Source organism: Megalops cyprinoides, chromosome 24 (genome assembly GCF_013368585.1).
Source record: "Megalops cyprinoides isolate fMegCyp1 chromosome 24, fMegCyp1.pri, whole genome shotgun sequence".
Taxonomy (NCBI): domain Eukaryota; kingdom Metazoa; phylum Chordata; class Actinopteri; order Elopiformes; family Megalopidae; genus Megalops; species Megalops cyprinoides.
The window spans coordinates 8,714,813-8,737,761 of NC_050606.1; the positions used below are offsets into that span (position 1 = coordinate 8,714,813).

The following is a 22,949-nucleotide window of genomic DNA, read 5'->3' on the forward strand; positions in this document are numbered from 1 at the left end:
CTTTTTCTGTCTCTCGTTCTTACCTCCCAGCCTCTCTCATCATGAATCTGTGTATTTTTTATTATGAAATGATTAATGGAAGCATTTTAATAAGTGTCATTAATGGCAATCACAGCACCAGATCAATGTGACACAGGGCATGGCTGCATACTTTTAAAGTGTATGTAAAATATTTTTAGATTTTGGATAAAACTAACAGTGAACCCTTAAACATTACTGTTCTCTTTCTAAAGTCCCCACTGGGCATAGAGAGGCATTTTGAGCATCTTCTCTGTCTTCAAATGTGAAATGCATTCAGGGGGTTTGTCTGAGACTTTGATTTCCATAGAGCTGGTCATGAAACCCCAAAAGAATTTCAGATTAGCTCACCCTATTATTTAATAAAAAAGGCGGCTCTTCAATGCACATTCCAGCCATAGAAAGGTGAGAAAATGCACAGGCCTACATTTTAGGCCTACATCAAATTCTGCTTGCCTTATATTTACATTTAAAATGAAATTAACTCGCATATGCAAGAAATTAACCTTGCATATGAAGAGTATTCCAGAAATGTAGACTGCATGTAAGGCAAAAAAGTGTTATTGCCTTGTTTGTCTTTACTAAGACCTACATAGAATATCTTTGAGCACACACACACACAAAACTTTTTGCAAAAAAGTCATTTGTTGTCCTGAGTAAACAACACAATTTCATCAATATCATCACAGATCTGGCTCTAAGGCGAGTGTGTCTCTCCTCTGAATCCTGGCTACAGACACCATATGTCTTCCCAATGACACATAACAACAGAAATGCAGAGGATATGCCAGGTCACTGTGGGCAACATGAAAATCAAACCTGAGGAGACATCGCTACTGTATATGACTGTCAGGACTTGCTTGCTTGGGTGCTGAGGCAGGCCTGATGCTCATGTAATCAGCCACTTCAGCATCCAAAGACCTTGGCCCACCAAGGGCATCACCTGGGCTGTCCTCCTGGTCTCAGAACTGACTAAAAGATGCATGCATCTGAGAGGCTAACATCATAATGCATGTTCACAATCACTTGTTTGGCAGCTTGCATTAATGTATCATGACTTTCCTCCAGAATCTTCAGCAGCTATAGTTTTGACATCAGAAAAGTTGCAATCCAATAAATCACATTAGAAGGCCTTTCTATTGCATTAATTGAACATCCGTCCCTCCATGGCAGATGTGCAGCGTTATGCCATTTCAGACAACACAGGTTCCAGCGAAGCCCCACAGTGGGAGGAATTGTCAGGTTCCAGGTCATTTGCTGTACCTTTGGATGATTTACTGCAAGCGAGTTTTTATTTTTTTGACTTAACCAGCGATTGGTTGTTTTCAGGCACTAGTGCTAGAAACTGTGGCACTGTTGGACATTGAAAGGTAACATATCAAATGTCAGAGTTCCGTCTTCTCTTCATGGCTTATTTCAGCGGCTTTTTCCCACTTTCCTGCAGGTCACAATGCCAGAAATATCTGACCAATTTTTTTCACACGTCGTCCAGCACTCCTGGGTCGAAGCCACTTGAAAGTGTCACATTCGAAATGTAGGCACTGCAATTAAGTCTGGTACATCCTTGCCTGTCTGCAACAATATTGGCTCCCATACAATCCCGCTGCTCAACAGTGAGGCGTCAATTCCTAAAGTGCCTAGTTTTTGGAAACAGGAGTATGTGTGTAATTTTGCCAGTTTGGGAGCCATCAGGTTGAAATGGGAGGCCCCCTTTATCAATATCGGCCTATAAGACACCAGAAATGGTCTAATAGCGGCACCCCTCACAAGAATTAACAACTAAGCGATCTATAGTCTACGTTTTACACAATAAACAAAATATGCATAATTATCCCTCCGCATGTAGGATTATGACCGGTATCCACAAAACTAGAAAGCAATGTTAAAAACAAAATACCTTTTTGGAAAACAGTTAGCCATAATCAATGCTCTGTTACACACACTGAACTAAATTATGTGACACAGATAGCCGATTGTTAAAAATGATTATTAGCACAAGTCACTTTGGTTCATTGGAATTATGAAAATGGATAGAGTATGATTTCATTTTCAGCCCACTGTACATGAGGGATAGAAAGCACTTGCCCGCAACACATGCACTGATGCTCATATACTGATTTTACATTATTTTGGCAAGACTCAAGTCAGTTTAGCCACAATATTAGCTATAGGTAAGGTAGCAACTGTATTATTTGATTATGTATTTGTACACATGCTCCTTGTAGCCTGTTTGTTATCATCAAAACACAAACTACACCAAATGTTTGTTACAGCTAGTTATATCACTTTACCGGCACTAAATGTAGGCGAGGAGACAAATGATGTAACCAAACCACCTTCATTGGTGCATACAATGAGGGCACTACTAGAATACCTGTACGTTTGTATCTTTTTTGGCACTAATTCAGTTGTTAAACACATAAAAGATATTTGTTAATAAGTAAGCATCATTCTAGCACAGGCTGTATAAGATACCAGTTTTTTTAAAAGTCAACATCTAAACACAAAAAACACTGGGTCAGTTGCCCTCCTTTTTAAATTTCCACCAAAATGTATTTAGTTGGAAAGATGCAAGCTCAGATGTACAATTGACTAAGTAAAATATGACGCTGGGTTTTTATTTAGTAAAGGTAATAGACCATCAGTGCCTCATCAACTTGAGGTATTGGTGATGATCATTCACCACCTGATACAGGAATTGTCCCTGTTATTAAACAACAGTCAGTTGTTTAGTATTGTCAGGTATTTGCCAAGTATTTGTTCAGCATTTAATGCAATGCCATGTCAATATCAACAATCAATGATGCAAAGAAACTGGACTCGGTGTATCTCTCACTGACATCATCTTAGCGACTTATAGACATATGAAGGCAAGACTCGACAAAATTCTTTTCAAAAAATGTGTCACCTTATTATCAGAACTACTTTATATTCTGTTCTCTCATGGACATCTACATATTTCAAGAAATCTGCGTATTTCAAGCAAATTTTTTAACTTAAGACAAGACCAAAATAGGCAGTTAAATAGAGTAGTAGCTAAGTATCTTAAATAGAGTAATAACATACCAATCATAGCCATGAATAATGGTCTAACATATTTGTGGTATAAGTGTAACCTTGACACAAATAATATTGTATTTGTTAATAAAAGGCTGATTGCTCTAATCTAATTAGTCATACATCTGACTGTCCAATTCACTCCAGAAACCAACAGGAAAAGGCCCATGCTCTGATGTTAGCTCTGACTCTATCTGGCTACCTAACCTAGCATGATGTGGACAGGCAATAGTCAACAAGACACATACCTAGAAAAATACACTATATGGACAAAAGTATTTGGCCACACCTGTTTTTCAGGGTTTGGGCTAGGCCCCTTATCTCCAGTGAAGGGCAATCTTAATGCTTCAGCATACCAAGACATTTTGGACAATGCTATGCTTCCAACTTTGTGTCAACAATTTGGGGAAGGCCCTTTTCTATTCCAACATGACTGTGCCCCAGTGCGCAAAGCAAGGACTACAAAGACATGGTTTGATGAGTTCGGTGTGGAAGAACTTGTCTGGCCCGCACAGAGCCCTGACCTCAACCCCATCAAGCACCTTTGGGATGAACTGGAACGGAGATTGTGAGCCAGGCCTTCTCGTCCAACATCAGTGCCTGACCTCATAAATGCTCTGCAGAATGAACGGGCACAAATTCCCACAGAAACACTTCAAAATCTTGTGGAAAGCCTTCCAAGAAGAGTGGAAGCTGTTATGGCTGCAAAAGGGGGACCGACTCCATGTTAAAGTATATGTATTTGAATACAATGTCATTACAATGTAATGGTCAGGTGTCTGAATACTTTTGTCCATATAGTGTATCTTTCAGGAGAATGTCTGTTGTGTTTAATTAGTCTCAAGTCATCCACTTACTTAGCTTCAAATGGGAAAAAAATCTTTGCACCTGGAATTTTCCCAAACTGAGCTGTGTCAAGGAGAGCAGTGAAATCCCCAAACTTCATATAACATTCTAAGAGCATACAGGTCTTCATCAAGATAAACATTTTAAACTGTTGTTACTAATATTGTGAGTTTATGTAAAACTGCAAATGTGTAAGATCACTGCACAAAGCAGCCTTACATATTAGAACAGCAATTAAAAAAAGAAACTTTCATACAACACAAACTGTTCTTCTCTGTTGCCAGCTCACTTGATTGAAATGATTATTTCCATCTTGTGAGGCCCTGTATTGTGCCTCAGAAAGAACATACACATTCAATATTGGCCACAGACTGGCACGCTCTAGACCAGTAATGCCCTGCAATTATAACTACAGAAAAGAAATGATCTCATCACTTCATATCCAAAAAAATGATGACTGAAACTTGGTCTTCACTTTTAATGTTGAATTTGTGCCAAACTAAAAGACATTGCCAGTAGGCCAACTATCATCTGTTCTCTGTGTTTAAATAGAACAATAAAAAGTAATAAAATTCAACAACGTTTTACAGTAACTTTTACAATGACATACCCATGTGGCACTGATGCACGACTTCCTGCTTGGAAACAACGCTCTCACCCAGTCGTGGGTGACCTACACGGAGTCTCCTCATCCTGCGCTTCAGTTGGAAATGAACGCCAAAAACAATGAGTGGATGGAACGTAGCGAGAGGGAAACTGACATGCGTGGAAGAAGACGGCAAATGAATCCGCCGCCTCGGTCAGGCAAGGTAACTGAGCAGAACAGAGACAAACAAGCTCTGAGGACTAATGGCAACGCCAGAAACGCTGAAATCAAGTGCCCCCCCTTCTCTGAACAAGGTCACTGCTGGAAGGCTAATGAGAATTTAGGCACACAGGCTCCCTTGGATGCAGCAGCACAGTCTCGGAGACGCACATGCACACGCGCAAGCAGTATTGATTTACTGTAGAGTAATTGGCAACGCTGGAATTGTTGAAAACATCCAAACTCTCCGTCACTGACCTCTCACCTCTCCTTTTTGGGCTGTAGGTGACAGTGTTGAATGAGAAGCCCCTGCTGTCTAGTTCAGTGCTGGGTAGTTTTTCCCCTAGCATAAAAAACCGTCTAAGTTAGCGTCATCTAGGCAATCAAAATAATTATGGGTATTTTCTTTTCGTCTGTTATACCAAGTTTGACCTCAAAATAGTGTCTTTGGCCTGAGCAGTCCTGAACTCTTCCAGGTGAACTTTGCTTCAAGTTTAGGCGAAAACGTTTACTGAAGATTCTGCACATCGCGAACGTCCTCGTGTTAATAATACTTTCCCTTTGGCGTTTTCCTACACAAAACTTCCTTAAAAGCTAACCATTAGTCTTACGTATTGGTATTCGCATTATAAATTACCAGTTGGTTTATGCAAAATACTGCAGTATAAACATCTATAACATTGATACATGCTCAGTTACACACATGTTGTACAGGCAGCTGATCTACCAACTGTGTATGATATAAACGCACTATAAAAGAAACATGTAGCTATATGGCCCTGTGCTATACTGCAGTATAAAATGATGAACTTCATCCATTAAAAACGGACCGTTAAGGATATGTTTTTAAATCATCAGTTCACTCAATAGGAAAACAACATGTTATACGCAGTACTGCGGGGAGAGCACCAATCAGAAAATCTATATGCTTTCACACTGAACTTGAAAATAAATTAGTGAACGGTCATTCTTTGACGAACATAAACATAGACGCTGCCCAGTCATTTTGCCTGTTTTCAATTTACATATTTCCTTGAGACCCGCAGCAGTCAGAAATATTGCTAAGTCAAACACGTAACATTGCTAAAGTCCTATAAAATATAACGATTGCCTTTTTTGCTGGGTTGCAAGTTTAAGCCCCGTTATGATAAGCATTTGCAGATGCGTTTGCCCGTGTGTTTACCCCGGCTCGCTGTCCTGCGTTGCCGAATACGTCGAGCAAAAAAAATAGATTCCCCTTGCAAAACACTGAAGCTAGCCGCTAGCTGTGCATCACCAAAAAATGCTATATCACGTACGATAATTGTAAACATATCTAGAATAAGACCCACGTACCTAGAAGATGCTTAACGCTGCCCTGGCAGTTCCCCTGCGCTCAGCTTCAGCCGCTGAGAGCTCTTGTACTGGGGGTGCTGTTCAGTTTTCCTGTTACGGGAGTCTGAGAGAGGAACTAGATGGAATGGGCTTTCCTCACTACGCTATGCCCTCGTCACTTGTGTGAAGATTTCAGAATGGTTTCTTCCAAAGTGTGGGAGAAGTTTTATAACGGCGTCAGACATGATTTCACATCCTCTTAAGTCACAGACAAATGTGTGTTCAGGTCATGGAATTAAATTTTAATGTTGGTACCTGATGGTGTATTTTCTAGTTGATTGCACACTACAGTAAGCAATAGCATTCGCATACACAGAAACAATTTATGTTTGAAGTGTATTCCCCATTCTCATAAATGCTACACAAGTCTAAAACCAGCTCTGCACTGTATTAAAACAATTATCTTTTCAAAAGTAGACATTTTCCCAAAAAGCAAGATGTTCTTTGAACTGATTTTGAAGCAAAAATCACATCTCACTTTCAGTCATGAAAATTATGAAGCACAATTACATATGACATATGCAACTAGACATATGCAGCTATTGCACATTTAACAATCTACCCTGGCTAAGGAGCCAGTACTGATGTTGCATATGACCAAAATCAAAGGAAAATAAATAAAGGTTTATTATCATGGCTCTGCCCTTAGATTAGGGAGGTTCCAGTGTTATTCATGTCATTTATGCATAATTTTTGTGTTTAATTCTGAGTTTTGATTTAATGCCGTCTTCCTTTTGGAAATTATTAATTCACAGATCGATACAATTCTTGCTTCAACAATATATTAATAGCTATGTCTGGCCTGCATGAAATGACAAAATTGTTCATGCATTTCTTGGAAATCAAGACATTGCTCTAATTGTGTGCATCCACGTTGTATTAAAACCCTCTCCCATAGCTATAAAACTGACACAAGACACAAGAAATAACATATACAGTCGTAGGATAACTTTTTCTTTGGGTTTTGTATGGTCTTTTGCATGGTCTGGATTTTTTTCCCATGTCACTGCACTAGTCCTTCCATCTGGACCTGAATATGACTACCACCTAAACAAGCTGATGTCTAAAACTAAGTGTCCTGGAAGTAGTGTACAGCCTCTGTTAAATGAAAGGAGTACCAGTGCTGAATGGCGATGCAACTGCCGTTCAGAGCTCTCAGAGCAACGCCACCTCTATTGTGACATCAGAAGGAAACACATTCCAAACCATTCCAATGCCAGTATTATAAGTCAACAAATTAAGTAACAAAAATCCTGATTACTGCAATGTGAAGATAATGAATGTTTATTTGAACAGATGGTACCAAAGACCTCAACGTAGCACACCATTTGATGCCCCTGAAAAAGAAAACTAAAAAAAGAAATTATTCTGGATTTATTTGCAAAAAAACTTTTTAGGTACATCAAATTAAAAGGAAAAGTGGGACTTTACACTCATTATAACATATTTTTTGTTACAGTTTCCAGTTTCTTCCTTGTAAAAGACATGGAATAACATAATGGTAGATTACACAGTAAAAGTGATCTGTTCTCTAGTTCAGACTCAATAATGTTGTTTAATCACGTAAGTTAAAATCAATGGAAAGCAGAGATGCCATTCACCCATGGCCAGATTGATGACAAACCACAGCCCTCTGCTCCCAGAGCAGTACAGTCAGAGGCATGTAGTCAATCTAACCGCAATGGGCCTCCTACTGTTTTGGAACTGGCCTGACCAGACTGCTTCAGTGGTGTTTAATTAGTGATCCCACTGTGTTACTGTTTACCTATAGCAGAATGTGCTATTGATCACCATCAGCCTTTGTTTATAGACCCAACATAACAAGTGTTGTCACACTTTAATAAGCAAAAGCTGAAGGTATAACACATTCACTACCATCCCATGGAAGGTCTGAATTTGGAGTGCTTTCTACTGTTTGTAGATAGCTATCGTAACAATAGTAACTCATGCTGAATTACAAAGGAAAAACAGGTTGGTCAAATATGTCTGGCCTATTCAGGGAAATGGTTTAAAAATACATTGTCCTTTGCCCACTGACATTTCCCCACAAAAGGAACGTGCTAAACTTGGGTTCACTATAATAACAAACCTTATATACTATGCTTCTTTTACACACCATAACTGACCATTTAAAATCAACTGTCTGAAATGGGCCTGTAATTCTCTGTGGCTATTCAGGGGATTTAAGACAGTTCTGTGGGCATAGTATATCCATGAGCTATCATATTGTACCACACATTCTCCCAAACAAAAGGACTGTGGGATGGTGACGTCTCATGCCAGCGTTGTATTCTGGTTGTATTGTTTATCATGCCGATGCCCTTGACGTGTGCATGATGTAAGCCAGCACACTGGTACCAGACAGAATCATTTTGAGGAACTCTGTCTCTGTAATTTACTTGAAATATTGAGCAACTAGAGACAGATTTACTCACAAGCACTTATTCTGAAAAAAAGGATACAATAAAAACTCATAGTTTTGATGCGTAGTTGAATATGGTGGAGAAAGTATGTCTGCCAAAACGTGTTCCAATAATAATAATAATAATGATGGACTGGGTGTAGCCAGGGCAACTTTGCAACGCCTTCTTATGTAACCGCAATGCTTTCCTCTTTACGAACATCTTTTTTCCTAAATTGGGCTGGGCGCAGAAAACATTCTTTAAACCGAATACCTGAGGTGTCTGAGGTAGACTCCTTTCTGATGACACATTTTGAAACTGTAATGATGCAGGGCTTTAGCAAGGAGGTAAAATAACAGTCACAGTGCTTGTGTTAGGGGTGTGTGAGTGTTCGTTGGCTTTGCTTCAGAGGGGTGTTCCTTTATTCCGAAGCCTGGCTCCAGGCAGAGACTCGACATTGGTATATGGTGTGCTGTGCAGATGGACACATGCATAAAGTTATGGCTTTTTCAGTGAAGGCTAACACTAAAACCTCTGCTCACCAGCTACAGTAACACAGAGTGGCAGCTCATCAGATCAGCCTAACCTAAGCACCCCCAGTGCTCCCCCCAGATGTGATCAATGACATTATTTGTGATACGAATTGTTGGATAGGTTCTAGCTAAAAAAAAAAGGGTAAATCTTAGAGTTTCATCATTTTGTCGAACACATTGCTAAAATGTAATTAGCAGAACACAACTGGAAACAGAATGAGTGGAGTAGTTGAACACACTGTTGCATATGAGTACATGAACAGCCCCCCTCCCACGCCCACCCCAAACATACACAGCCTCCTCTTTACCCAATTCAGAGAATGCCTGTTGGCTTCACAGCCTTCAGGCTCCCATACTCACACTGAAACATGAACACAGTTCCCCTGTTCCAAAATAAGCTTAACCTGTATATACCAGAGCACAGAGATTTATTGGCATCTATTGGCTTTAATTCTCTCAGTTTACTCCTGATCTCCTTCTGGCTTGTATTTTCTTGCATCACCCTCAGGGATCTACAGCTGAACTACTTCCCATGAAAACATCCTCACCTTCTGCATGGTGAAGTAGTCATGAAGATGTGAGAGACATCTTGATAAGGTATTGGGGACCAAGATATTCCTTCACTCTATATCATTGTTTGTTAGTCATGCAGGTCTGGAGCTAGAACTGGCCAAGGATGGACCAAGAAGTGCCATCGTGGAGTGACGGCTGTATGTTTGTGCCATGTCGCATACTGAGCGGTTGGCAGAGGACTTGAACTTGCCCTTGGCGAAGCACGTCGACTTGTCAGTGTTCTCACCCAGACAGCATGGCTCAGGGGCTCTGTGCGCCAACTATGACGGGCGGCAGTGTAGCATAGTGGTTAAGGAGCAGGACTTGTAACCGAAAGGTTGCCGGTTCGATCCCCACTAGGACACTGCTGCTGTACCCTTGGGCAAGGTACTTAACCCACAACTGCCTCAGTAAATATCCAGCTGTATAAATGGATAACATTGTAAAGAACTGTAACCTATGTAAGTCTGCCAAATGAATAAATGTAAATGTAAATGACATCACTGCGCTCAGAGGGAACCCTGGGAAAAGATAACGCCGTGCTCCCCAAGCTCCGACATGCACCTGCTCACATCACGTGCTGCCCGTGAACACCGAGGTGGAGTCACTGTTTACACTGATGCCAATTTTACATTGTCATCTGTTTTACCTCTAATTACTCTCACTCATTCAATGAAAGGGGTTTTGGAGATACCTGGATGAATCTATGCAGGCACGAACACAGGCGAAGAGAATTCCACATGTCACTTTTCATGAGGTGGTAACTTGTCTAACAGTGTTCTTAGCATGATCTGTCCTGCCTGGCCACAGTTAAAAGCCTACCCATCATGCACAACCCGAGACTGAAGTATTAAGATGTATAAAACAGGCGCACCATGAGGAGCCAGGAAACTTCACCGGGAAAATGCAATAAAAGGACATACTATTATCCACAGAATCAGGAAGGAGGGAGAGAATGAGGAAGCAGGAAGGACCAAGAACATGAGTCCGTTATTGAGCATGAGGTGACTGTTGGGTTGGCTATGATTGACATCATGGCCCTGTGAGACTGAGTGGCAGGAGAAGGAGCTCAAACACTTGCAGGTGTGAGGGAATTATGTACGTCTGGTGACATATCAGCTCATCCTGCTTCTCTGGGCAGCTACAAGGTACTATTAAAAAGCAAAGCTACACATCAGGGCTCTACTATAATAAAATACAGACTTAAAAATAAATACGAAATGGAGATATCATCATACAGTGCATATGCATGCGGTCTATGCTGCATGGCATTTTCTGTAGCAGTTTCATGGTTCCAACTGACCGTTCTCTGGGGCTTACACAAATGCTGTTGTTGTCACAACGGAAGCCAAGTACGTGATGACAATACATTTTTGACTTTAACACATGTTGCTTTATCAGATGGGCATTGTCAAGTAAACAAAAAAAAAAGCACCTAGTTTTTTCCTGCAAAGTCCACACGGCGCAGAGATGCAGCCAAAGCGTAGCGTGAGAAGTGAGAATCCCATTACGGGCAATGTGATGGGGGACAGAGAGTGACCCTGACATTTAAATGATTACTTTTACTCTGCCAAGTTCTACTCTCCTGTTAGGCTGTGTGTCCCTGTGTCCCCAGATGACCTTCCCTGTCATAGAAAACTCCAGTCCTGGAATCATTTAACGTAAATGCGATGGTATCTTAAAACCCTATAGCTGTTTATTTTTTTCAGCAGAGGCCCTCATCCAGGGTAATTTACATAGCTCTGTCGCTCACAGGTTTACATAGCTGGACAGTCAGCTGAAACAATTTTGTTCCTTAAGCACCTTGCTTGAGGGTCCAACATGAGTGTCTTACCCTGGGGTTCAAAACAACAGATTTAAAATGATAAATCTGTGGCCCCACTTGCTAAACTTTAAACCACCTATCTGCCCTTGCTGTGGGTGATGGCTTGTAGCAAGTTTGGGTTGAAGACCTTCCCCCAAATTTCTGGCAATGAAACTCTGCTCATGACTCCTCTATCATGGGTACTGCTTGATCCTAAACTTCAAAATGAGAGTTAACTAATTTTACCATTTTTCTGAATGAATGACAGTACGAAATGGAATCTTAATCTTAGGGAAACTGTGTGTGATCAGATTTAGTGGCTAACCCGAGACAAACTTCATAAAAAACACATCATTGTACACCATCATCATATCAGCTGTTCCACTGAGGTCTCTTATTCTGACAAGGAAGGTAACACATCAGGTAGTTTTAAGGTGAGGTAAGAAAATTGAACACTTTTTTTTTTTTTAATTTCACACGTCGCACCTGCTGGGGGAGTCTCCTACGAGCAGCCATTCCTTTTCCTTTAAGCGATGACAACGACATCTCTGTCCTTGGAGTCAACCAGCTCCAACCTCTCATGCCACGGCCCAATCAGATTACAGCTGCTTCCAGTCTGGCACGCTTCTGTAACATTGTGTACCGGATCGCCTCCTCCTTGCCGCTCACTACAATGATACAAAGTGACGGGACGCTGGGGGCCGAACATGAGGGGCTCGGAAATATCCAGCTCCTGGGGAGAGGCACTGCATCTCAGTGCAAACAGAAAAGAAATGCAAATCCCAAAGGAAAAGCACCGAGCTGCACACACCTAAGTGATACCACAGACAACTTGTGTATCAAATAGTCTTTTTTCTGTATGTTAAGAAATTTACCTGACTGCAACTAAATGATACAAATTGAATCTAAGGATCTAAGTTGCACCTCGGTCAGTTCAATGTAAGTAAAAATATTGTAATATACCTGACCATTTAATTAAAAAAGTCATTTAACTATGTACGTAGGCATTAATACTTGGGGAAATCATTAATTATAAGTATAAGAGGCTAATTCATAAATGCTTTTTATGTCCAGTCACCCCTCTTCCAAGAGACTTCCATAGAAACATCCTGTGTGCTCTCAAATACATTTATGGGTGGGTAGTACATTTTCTTACTCAGATATATACAGATATAACAAGAACAGCAGGAATTCAAGTATTCACTTCCGGTGACACTTTTAATAACCATATTGTACACTCAGATGCCCCACATTGCAGCAGGTGAATGTAACTTACAATTGCAATGTAACTTGTGCAATTATTATTTAAAGAGTTGTAGGCAGACATAAACTTTGATAAAACAATTATCTGACGCAGAAGTCAACCTGCAGATGTAGCCAGTGGATACCTCGTCCAATTACTTATTTTAATCATTGTGACTAAAGAGGTGCTCCAATAACCACCCCATGGGGTTTGGATCTCAGTTCCATATGTTTCACCTATTAACCTTACCTAGACCAGATGTTATTATCTGTGCTATATGGCATACCTCTCTACTATAATAAATGTGTTATTTGACACAAGGGAAATCTATTGGCATGAAGAGTACTTCTTCTATGTAGCCCAAAGCCTGCTGTCCATGGGTGGTCTGCTCCCAAACACTGTGAGGTGGGTCTGGTATGGAGAAAAGATTTAACAAAGGCATGAAATACCTTTCACCATACGCAATATCTACTTTGATTGATATAGTATTAAGTGTTGGAGGGCAGTGGAGAAGTATGACAGCAGGAAAGAATGAAAGAGCTTCGGTTTAAACCTAAATCGCTTCCATCAAACTCCATCTTGTAATGCTATCCTACTCAAACTGGCACACAAGCTATGAGAGAGTGCAGAAAAAAAAAAATACTGAAGCTGATCCAAAATGCCTGAGATCTTTAGAGCAGTCAAGTATGTGTGTGCATTGTGTTTTTCACATTACTGGTTTCAGTGGAATCTATCATTTCCAAACACGGCTGTTGTTTTCGCAGTTTGGCACGGAGTAACGAACTTGTGGTGCGACGTTGTGGTGCAGTGTGGAACTCGGCCGCACCATGGCCGCTCGGGTAAACACAGGGAACAAAAAGGGGACCAAGCTTTTTTTTTGACACGAGGAGTCATTGTGTTCTTTGGCCCGCCCTCTTCTGGCCGTTTTAAACCTAATGGGGGAGTTGCCTATATCGCTGTGGAAATAAACAAGTTGCGTCCGTAGTGGTATTTCTACTACTTTGTATCATTGTGTCATTACTCAGACTGGGGTCTTGAGTCAAATGAACTCGGCGTGTCTTTGGTTCAAGTATTACACAGGCATGCAGTGGCGAGCCCTGTTGTGATTATCTAAAAACATACATCTGAGTACAAATCAACAAATCTGCAGCAAGTAAACCTATTACTGGAGTTTTTGGTTAGCCTGTAATTTTGCTCATACAGAGATCACCCCACAAAAGGAAATTCATTTATGTAGTGCTTCCAAACTCGTGCCACGTTGCAGACAGTGTTTGGTGACATGTTTTACAGAGAACCAGACAGAATAAGATTAAGGCGCTTTGGTGATGTCTATAGACATTATATCTCTTCCTCTTTGGGCAGTCATTGTCGTAATGCATTGCCATTGCATTTTTGCCTGTTTTTCTGATTTACGTATGCTTCTAAGCAGTTGTGTTCACTCCTAGTCCTGAAGATCAACAGTCCTGATGTTTTTTGATATTCCTTAACTAAATGACTGACACCTGTGTCAACATGTGAATCAGGTGAGTTGGAATGAAGATCAGGAACCCATTCAGCTGCAGTGGTGCTTCCTTCAACAGATACATTCACATTCCACATTTCTGCTGGCTGAGGAGACAGACTCTGCTGTAGATTTTGCAGTTGCTTCTTTGTGATCTATCATTTTATTGTACAAACATGCACTTTTTAAATGTTTGAATTCATAATTGTGAAAAGCCATAGCCACTCGTCTAATCAGGCCCACTTTCTTTTCCCACTGTAGGAGACCTGTAGCTCAGCTCTGCCTTGGCATAGGTTACCACTCTTGAATATAGCTACTCATGTTGGCTACAAATAGTGTCTTTGTGCTTGAGGATGTAACAAAATGAGTTAGGTAGTGCAGAAAAATGGCACAGATCTCAGAAAGGCCCATTTCCTGCAATACAGCTGTACCCTGTGACTGAAGCATACCAGAGCCATGGTGGCTCATAGGTCCAGAGCTTATCCTGATTTCTTGATACGCTTGTACCACCCCTGGACAGGACACCAGGCAGTGGCCTTATGGGTAAAGTGTCCACATGGACTGTTGAAGGCTAGGGACTTAAAACCCCTGCTAAGTCACACCAAAGACACTGAAAATGGTTCACACTGCCTGTCTACCTGAACAGAGAGTATTAAAAGACCTGAATTGTGGGCAATGGCCCAATGACAGAGTAGCAGAGACTGAATTGTGACAATTGAAACTGTCACAGGACAGTGAGCAACAACGTTCTCATGTGCCAAAGTATGATCACATACCTGAGGATCTGTAAACATCAGAACTTTACTTCACTAACTTTCTACATATAGTCTGTTAACAATATTTGTTTTCTACGATATTCATTACAGCTGTTTGCCATCTGGTGGCGCACAATATTAATGCTCTAAAAACAAAACAGATAAACAATTTGCAAAGGGGAAAGCAAAAAACTGGAATATAACAGAACAATAAATTAGCAGTCTCAAACATCAGCAGATATTTTCAACTAAACTAAAGTATGTCATGCATGTGCCTCTTGGAAGAATGAGAGGGGACTTCATTTGGCAGAGCTGTTGTTAGCACAGTGAAGGGACGGTGCCTTTTAAAAGAACAAATGAATGTGTTTTGTTTAAAGAGGTAACATCTGTCTCTCGCAATGAATGGGAAAGTCCTATACACACACACAAGCCTCGGTCACAGGACGGGTCTATGAACAAACTGCGACCTTCACACCGGCCTGACCACCAAACACTAGGAATGCCGTCCAAGGAGGAATTCATTCTAGCCCTATCAGAATCCTGCCTACTATTATCTGAAGTTGCATTCCTGCAGATAAGCCACAACAGAAGGAGATACGGGGACCTAACGGCGTGCAGTTGACGTGTCAATGAAGCCGAACACAAACGTCTTGCTTGCCAGCTAGTTTCCAAGTTTGGATGCCACTTGACAGGTATGACCTCCTCCAAGAAAAGACGGCTAAATACAAACCACGACGAACAAGCTCTCTGACTCTGAAAGATGCTGCCCCCACATATGTTATATGTATGTTATGTCAGAAGTTGTACTGCCACGGTATCGTGGAGTTAATAGCGCTGGTTCTTTTGATGCGGAATAAATTAACTTTGTAAGTACTGTCAGCATGTTCAAATATCCACTGTAATAAGATCTCAAATGGGATGTTTCATAATGGAAATCTCCGCCTAGCAAAGAAGGGGTCCGTAATATCCATCTGGAAGGACACGGCAAGTTTTGCTTTTAAGTTGACCTCTGTTACAAGGGACTATAGTCTCTTTCGTGGTCAGGAAATCCAGGAATTTATGATCCTAGATGGAAATCAGTAACCTTTCCAAAAATACTTATGCAATCAGAACCATTCAGGTTCCTGGGTTCTGAAGCCCACTGTCTTTATGATAAAGGTGTCAGTCCTTCCGTGTGAGGTCCTGCTTGTGTTGTTCATGTCTTCCGGTCTGTCAGTGTGGGCGTGTCATTTGTTTGGGTTTTTTTTGGCACGCATGTTCGTTTGTTTTTGTTTTCAGTCCATCGCCCCACCTCCCATCCCGCCTATCTACCCTGCTGCCACACCCATCACCTGAAGCCCATCCTGCACACCTGTTCCCTGTCATCTCATCACCAGTCTGTGTATTTATACCCCTCTATCTGCTCTGTTTCTCTGCCAGTTTGTCACAGTTTGCCAGTCTGTTTCATTCCTGCCTGTTTGTCTTTTGCTCGCTCTGTTTTTTTTTGACTCTATGCCTTTTTCGTTTAATTTTGACCCTTGACTAGTGTTTTGGATTTTCTGCTTGTGGATTCTCTGGTTTTGACTTGGGACTGTTTTGATGCTACGATTTTTGGATTTTCCTCAATAAACGCCTGGTTTGTCATTCCAGTCTGCGCCTGGGTCCTTGTACCTGAAAGCCTGACAAAAGATGGGCAAGCCAGTACCGTCATGCATTTACCATACAGTACATTAATTTTATCAGTTCTGGTTCTAATACAAAGCAATTTATAGTATTGAAATTATATTATATTATATAGTCTATAGTGCCTATACATGACAAAAGTAGTTGCAGCTCTTTCATGACCCTGAAAGACTTGCAGTGATTTAGCAGTGGTTCAGTAAAACCTCTTATTTCCATTCAGTCCTGCATTACAACATGCTATTTATCCAATCAGAACCCAGAATAAGCACATCATCTGGGAGTAGTCTGTAAAATAACAAGACATGGTACACTCATAAATACTGGAGTGATGTTTTCAAAGTGAGATTCGTTTTACTTCTGCCTCATTTCATGTGAGCCAGGTCAGTCAGTGCCACATACAGAGCCGGCTCCCGTCTAACACCACAGATAGCCCCAGAGAGGCCCGGCCTGCTGGCTCTCTCAGCCAGGCTGTTCCCAGCAAAGCCTCCAGGAATTCCAGGAATGGAGAGAGGGGAGCAGTTTGCAAGGTGGTGCACCCAGCTGCAGGCCTTTAGCAGGTATGATATTCAGGTGTCTAGGTTCACCGGAGGCTACCAGAGCCACACCCCTTTCGATGAACTGGCTCATTTCAGTTTATTAATTATCATCATCATCATCAATTTTAGTAGCAGTAGTATTAGTAGTAATAGTGGTAGTATTCAGCTACTGCCAGGAAATTATTTCCATCATGGGGTGCAATCAAAGGAACACATGGAAAACTTAACAGAAGTCACTGGTTACAATGTGGAATACTGGTTAAAATCTGGATTGTAACCCTGAAGACCTAGTGGACCATTTCTTCCCTTGAACAAGGAACCTAACCTGAATTTTTCTGCATATTGTACATGTGACATTTGGCTACTTAAAACGTGAAAGAGTATATTATGTAACGTTCTAGACGAGGACATCTACTTGGCAAATAAATATTGCAATGCAATGTCACGCCACGCTAAAATTATGCAACTCAGTTGATATGAGCGTCTTGACATCTTTTCTCACCTGGAGCTAGCCTAGATGAAATGTCTCTGTGAAAGTGTCACTGATTGTAAAACAAGGGACTCTGAGGTACACACAATCTGAGGGATTATTCAGTAACCTCTAATTATTCTTTTCTCAATTGTTTTTAAATCAGTGACTAATAACCAGCTGTAGTAACATGTTCTTATTTTATATTTATTTATTATATATCCCATATAACATGTAACTACTGGGAATGCTATTTAGTGGAGAGGATGATTGGGTCCATGATTGGGTGAATGGATGTGAAGGTTTGGATTTACTGAGTGGAGAATTTGCGGGTTTGGTTGAATTCCAGTTTAAATCATGCATGCAGCAAGTCATGGGTTGTGGTAGTGGCTCACAGGTAACATTCAAGTCTCAGTCAGTCAAACAGTCACTGAATCACCACAACAACAAAATCCCACCCTCTACCATCCACAAGCTAGTTATCACTGAACTGGACCAGGCGTAGCTTTCCAGCACTGCAGCAGACAAGGCCGTGGGAGCCATCACAAACCAAGACTGATGCTATTATGAACATGTCTGACAAAGAAAGAATCACACAGGGTCTAGTGTTGCTGATGCACAGCAACTGCCTTAGTTTGTCCTCCTGAGCTTTTACAAAACTACAGTGATGCACTGGGGATGCACTTTCCTCAACGTGTGCTGAGGAAAATGATGAAAAAAAAAATAGAAATGTCAAACGCGATCCGTGCGTGCACAGACACATACCGTACATTTCTGTGGCACTTGTCATTTGGCTTGATGGTGACGCTGTAGCATGCGCTCTCATTAAACTTTTTAATTAGTACCTGTGAATTATACATCAGGGAGCTCAGTTCTGGAGCACGGCAAAGGGAAAAAAAGGAACCCTAACTTTAATTTCATTTTAAATGGAAATGGAAAGTCTTCCCTGAGATGGTGTCATTATTTTAAGGAGCGAGAGATTCTCTTTACATTAACGCTGGGAGAAGAAGAGGTCTGATGATGGTGTGCCTCCAGTTTCCAAATATCAAAGTAGTTCTGTAATTACCATCTGATTTCACAGAGACCTACCATTTTCCTCCGCTCACTGCAACAACCTCTCCCTGTCTCTTCAAAAGCTGTAGCTTTCTTATGGAGATTTTTTTATTTATTTATTACTATTCAAAACAGAAAGAGTCAAAATCAAACCAAGGACAACAGCGTCCACACCATTGATTTAAATGGTAACTTGCTGATCTCAGATCTTTACTCAAAGTTGACAAATGACATGCGTGCAGGCTAGCGAGGTAAAAGTGTGTGTGTGAGTGTGTGTGTGTGTGTGTGTGTGTGTGTGTGTGTGTGTGTGTGTGTGTGTGAGTGTGAGCTTGTGTATGTGTATGAGAGAGTGTGCTTGTGTGTGTGTGTGTGTGTGTGTGTGTGTGAGAGTGTGTTTGTGTGTGTGTGTGTGTGTGTGTGTGTGTGTGTGTTTTGGGGGGGGGGCTACACGATACAACTGGAGGACAGAGAGAATCAGTAGTCTAGCTAACCCTGACGTAGCAGCACGGTAGACACACGTGCACATCTTTTCCAGGGCTGCTAACACTGGCTTGTTTACCCTTCCCAGCATCCGGGCCTGTTTTAGGCACTGCAGTGTCAAGCACCTCTTCATTAGAGATGGAACATAAGACAGTGCTGCAAAATTCGCCTGGCCCCGTACCAGTCCCAGCGCCAAGCAGCGGCCTGTTCCTGCACCCGCTCCCTCCATCCTCCACACAGCGAAACACAGCACAGCACTTAGCACCAGGCTGCTCCCATCCTCCCCCCCAACCCCCCCCACCCCCCCCCCCCCCCCCCCCCCCACAACCTCACGCACACTACAGGAAATCTGAAAGGTTTACCCACATCGGCACGGCTCCTTTGAAGTCGCTCGCAGTGCGCGGCGAAGACGGAGCTGCAGAACTGCTCCGATTCGCTAACGAGAGGGAGAGAGGGGTACAGAGAGAGAGAGAGAGAGAGAGGGAGATAGAGAGAGAGAGGGGGAGAGAGGACCTTACCTCAGAGCCAAACCGAGGAGTCACCGTTCACTCCTCTCGAAAGAGAGAGGGAAGCAGTGAGCATGAGGGGAAAAAAAAAGGCACGAGCAGGAGAAGTGTTGTCAGCTTGTTCTGGTGCACATCCTACAAATCCCACATTAGTCTCTCCCTCCTGCTGCTCCCTCTCCCTACCCTGTGTTTGAACTCTGCCGTTTTTTTTAACCGAGGCGCCGCCGAAGAAAGGGGACCGTCTGAATCAGGAGAAATGACAAACTTCATTTCATCCCTTGATTCCCCTCTCGCTCTTTTTCCTCTCTCTGTCTCCGCGCTGTTGTTTTTATCCCCCTCTCCTTTTAAGTGTCCTCAAGCAAGCATGCAAGGTAGCCCTTGAATGAACAGAGGGCTTTTTTTTTTTTTTTTTTGCAGCCTCATCTAATTCTCACGCAGTCGTTAGCCGCTACATCTGAGCAAACATTGGAGGCAAAGGTGGAAAATTCCAGAGTGGTAAGATATGCCCCCCCCCCTTTCCAAATCAAAGCCACGTGTGGAATTCCAAACTGGCCACTGACAAGGAGGTGGAATGGGGCAGCAAAGGCATACCTCAGAGCGATGCACATGTTTCCTCCTGCCTCTCCATCAGCACCAGAAGGAGAAAGGGTATTACGGATCCTAACACTGCCACAAATGCCCCAGATGTCGATTTAATCAAAAGAAAATAAACCCCGGCCACATCCAAATAATAGTATTGCCTTAAGACAATCTGCCCCATTGCCTTGAAATTGGAAGCGGCTGTCTCAAGTTTAAACACCAGAGCTCCTGGACTTTGTCTTACCCCTGTCAGCTCCATCTAAGCAGGCTCAAGGGACACACACGCACTCAATAAAAGTGAACTTGTAAAGGATTACAAGGGTAAAGAAAAAGATAACCAGAAATGTGTATCTGTTCTTTTGTGGTACAATCATTTGCATGACATGTTCAGTTAAGCTGTGTCTTTATTGTGGTAGTCTTTAAGATTAGCTAAGACCTCTCTTGTCTTGGAAGGAGATTCCAGGACCTGTTAACAACCGATGATGGAAGCTACATGTCACTGGAATTTTTGCTTTGGTTTTTGTTCCCGTAGTTCTCCTTTGGCCACACGTGCCTGACTACATGCATTGAATGTTAGGAATGTCAGGTGTTTTAAATGAATAATTGGAGAACAAAACCTGTTACTTGTTCCTACTGAATGAATTTCCTGAAACAGCCTGTGCTTACATGTTATGCTATTGTTTAATGTTCTAGATGGAAATGATGCAAAGGGTGCATCTTTTAAATCTTTCGAAAGCCTTCTTAAAAAAAAAAAAAACATGCAGAACTCCAGAAACACACCATGCTCATAAATGTGCAGCTGTGAAATGATATTGTTGCAATTTCTACTCGCCGGTGTTTAAAAGGTTATAGCAAAACTTGTATAGATCCTACAATTTTTTTCTCATACAGGCCTTCTACAAGACACATGCTGATAGCACACAAGCACAAGGAATCATGAGAGGATATCAAATCACATGATGTTTTAGCAAAAATGAATATATGTGGAATGTAAAAAAATAAGGATATGCGTAGTCTCAATCTCATTAGATGGCTTTTATGTAATTTATTTGATTTAGGCCTTTGATTTACCTGAATAAGACAATGTTGTAAAAATGGTGAAGACTTGTGGACAGTGATTGGGCTGCTCTGTGAGGCATCCATTTCCTGTTAGAGGTTTGGTTCACTGTGAGGGCTTGGGCAGGGTCATTCCCACTTCACCACTCCCGTGCTGGGGTCACAGGTCAGGCTGTGGCTTGGACTGCACTCTCTGATTGGCAGGTCGAGTAACCTCCAGGGAGAAAACCAGGAAATGCATCAGGAGTGTTTGAGGGCCCATAGGGACCAATTGAGCTGAACCCAAACTAAATGACACTTTCTCCCTCCAATGTTCAATAAACAAAAGGAAAAGTCCACAGATGTGGAGCCTGGGAACAGTGAAGAAAAAGAATGGATAGAGTGGATGTTTCTTCTGTGTTGATCTCAGAAAGACCCTAAAACAGCTCCTGAAACAGGCTTCCAGTAGAACTTGATGAAAATTGCTTGGGGTCATCAACTTGGTGATGGTCTAGACGGGAGTGATGAACTACTCTCGGGAACAGGAATGCAGAGGGCTTCCTGCTAGACCATGGATGAAGTTGTCCTTTGAGGAAAACGTTGAATGGGCCTCTTAGCTCACGCTACATTTAATAGGCTGTCAGTCTCAATGGTTTCACGTGTTGCCACTTGCCCTGAAGAGAGCTGACCCCACTTCCCTTCGAGTGCAATCAGTCAACTCCATACGATGAAAGGAACACCCTCAACATTTTTTGGCCATTCAAAAATTCTGCTAGTCTACCTAATGCCGGTGGTGCTCCACCAACAGAGAGAAGTTCTGTGGTTTTGTGCATTCCAAGGACTTAACAAGACTCTGTCAAGTTCCATAAGCCAGTAACTTCATTAAATATAAGGGCAGGGGATTTGGTGGAATTTATTATCCTGCCCCTCAACCGAAGTTGATTTCACAGGATGTCAAAACCACGAGTGGCTTATTTGAATGTTTTCTCCGCTAAAGGAAACATTGTAGAGAAATGTGGATGTTTTTTTTTTTTGCTTGAAATTCCGTTGGACCAGGTCAAAAAAAGTAAACACAGAGAGCTATAGTTTCTTATTCCTCCTGCAAGTCAAGTTCTCCCTTCTTTTCAAGCCAGTACTTTACCAGCATTTGAACACATTGGGCATGTGTCAGATTTGACCCCCATACTGTGTCCACACAGGGACGAAATGGAACCTCGCTGAACAGCCAACAGCGTGAGTCTTTCACCGCCACAGTCAAAGAATTCAGCTACTAGAGCAAAGAGCTACTCCAGCCCTGCCTTCAGTCTCACGCGGGTTCATTCACGATGCAGTCTACCTTAAAGCATCTATCCAGCCACGCAAACCATGTCACATGAACCACAGAGCTCATCACAGAGCAGGGTCGCCTGAAGGGCGTTCGCAAGAACTGAACCGCTCATCATTAGCAGGCTCACAGCTATATTTAGGTGGCTCCGATTTCATTCTACGCCCTTAATTGTTGAACGTTTACTTAGAGATTCCCTTTATAGCCAGCGATCCTAATCAGTTTCATCATCGCACGACTGTTTCAACTGATTCCTGGGCCGACAGGCCTTACAGTGAAAACAGGGAGTAAGTACTAGGCCTCTGTTTAAACCAAATGGCAGTAAAAGAAAAGGGGTTTCAAGATTAATAGGGGGTGCCACAGGAAGAAAAGGAGCCATGGAAGAATGACAGAAAAAACCCCCAAAGAACTGTAA

At 42.0% G+C, this 22,949-nt stretch overlaps 1 protein-coding gene across 2 annotated transcripts in view; it reads right to left on the reverse strand.

Moving 5' to 3' along the window:
• LOC118770849 (junctional protein associated with coronary artery disease-like) overlaps positions 1-19,526 on the reverse strand; it is a 43,558-nt gene extending 24,032 nt beyond the window's left edge. The window contains exon 1 of one of the 2 annotated variants that reach the window (XM_036518582.1): positions 19,457-19,526. The gene's annotated coding sequence lies outside the window, so the exon portion shown is untranslated. Of the gene's footprint in view, positions 1-6,061; positions 6,149-19,456 lie in introns of those variants that run through there. The other variant, XM_036518581.1, reaches the window with a different exon arrangement.
• Between the last annotated feature and the right edge of the window lie 3,423 nt (positions 19,527-22,949).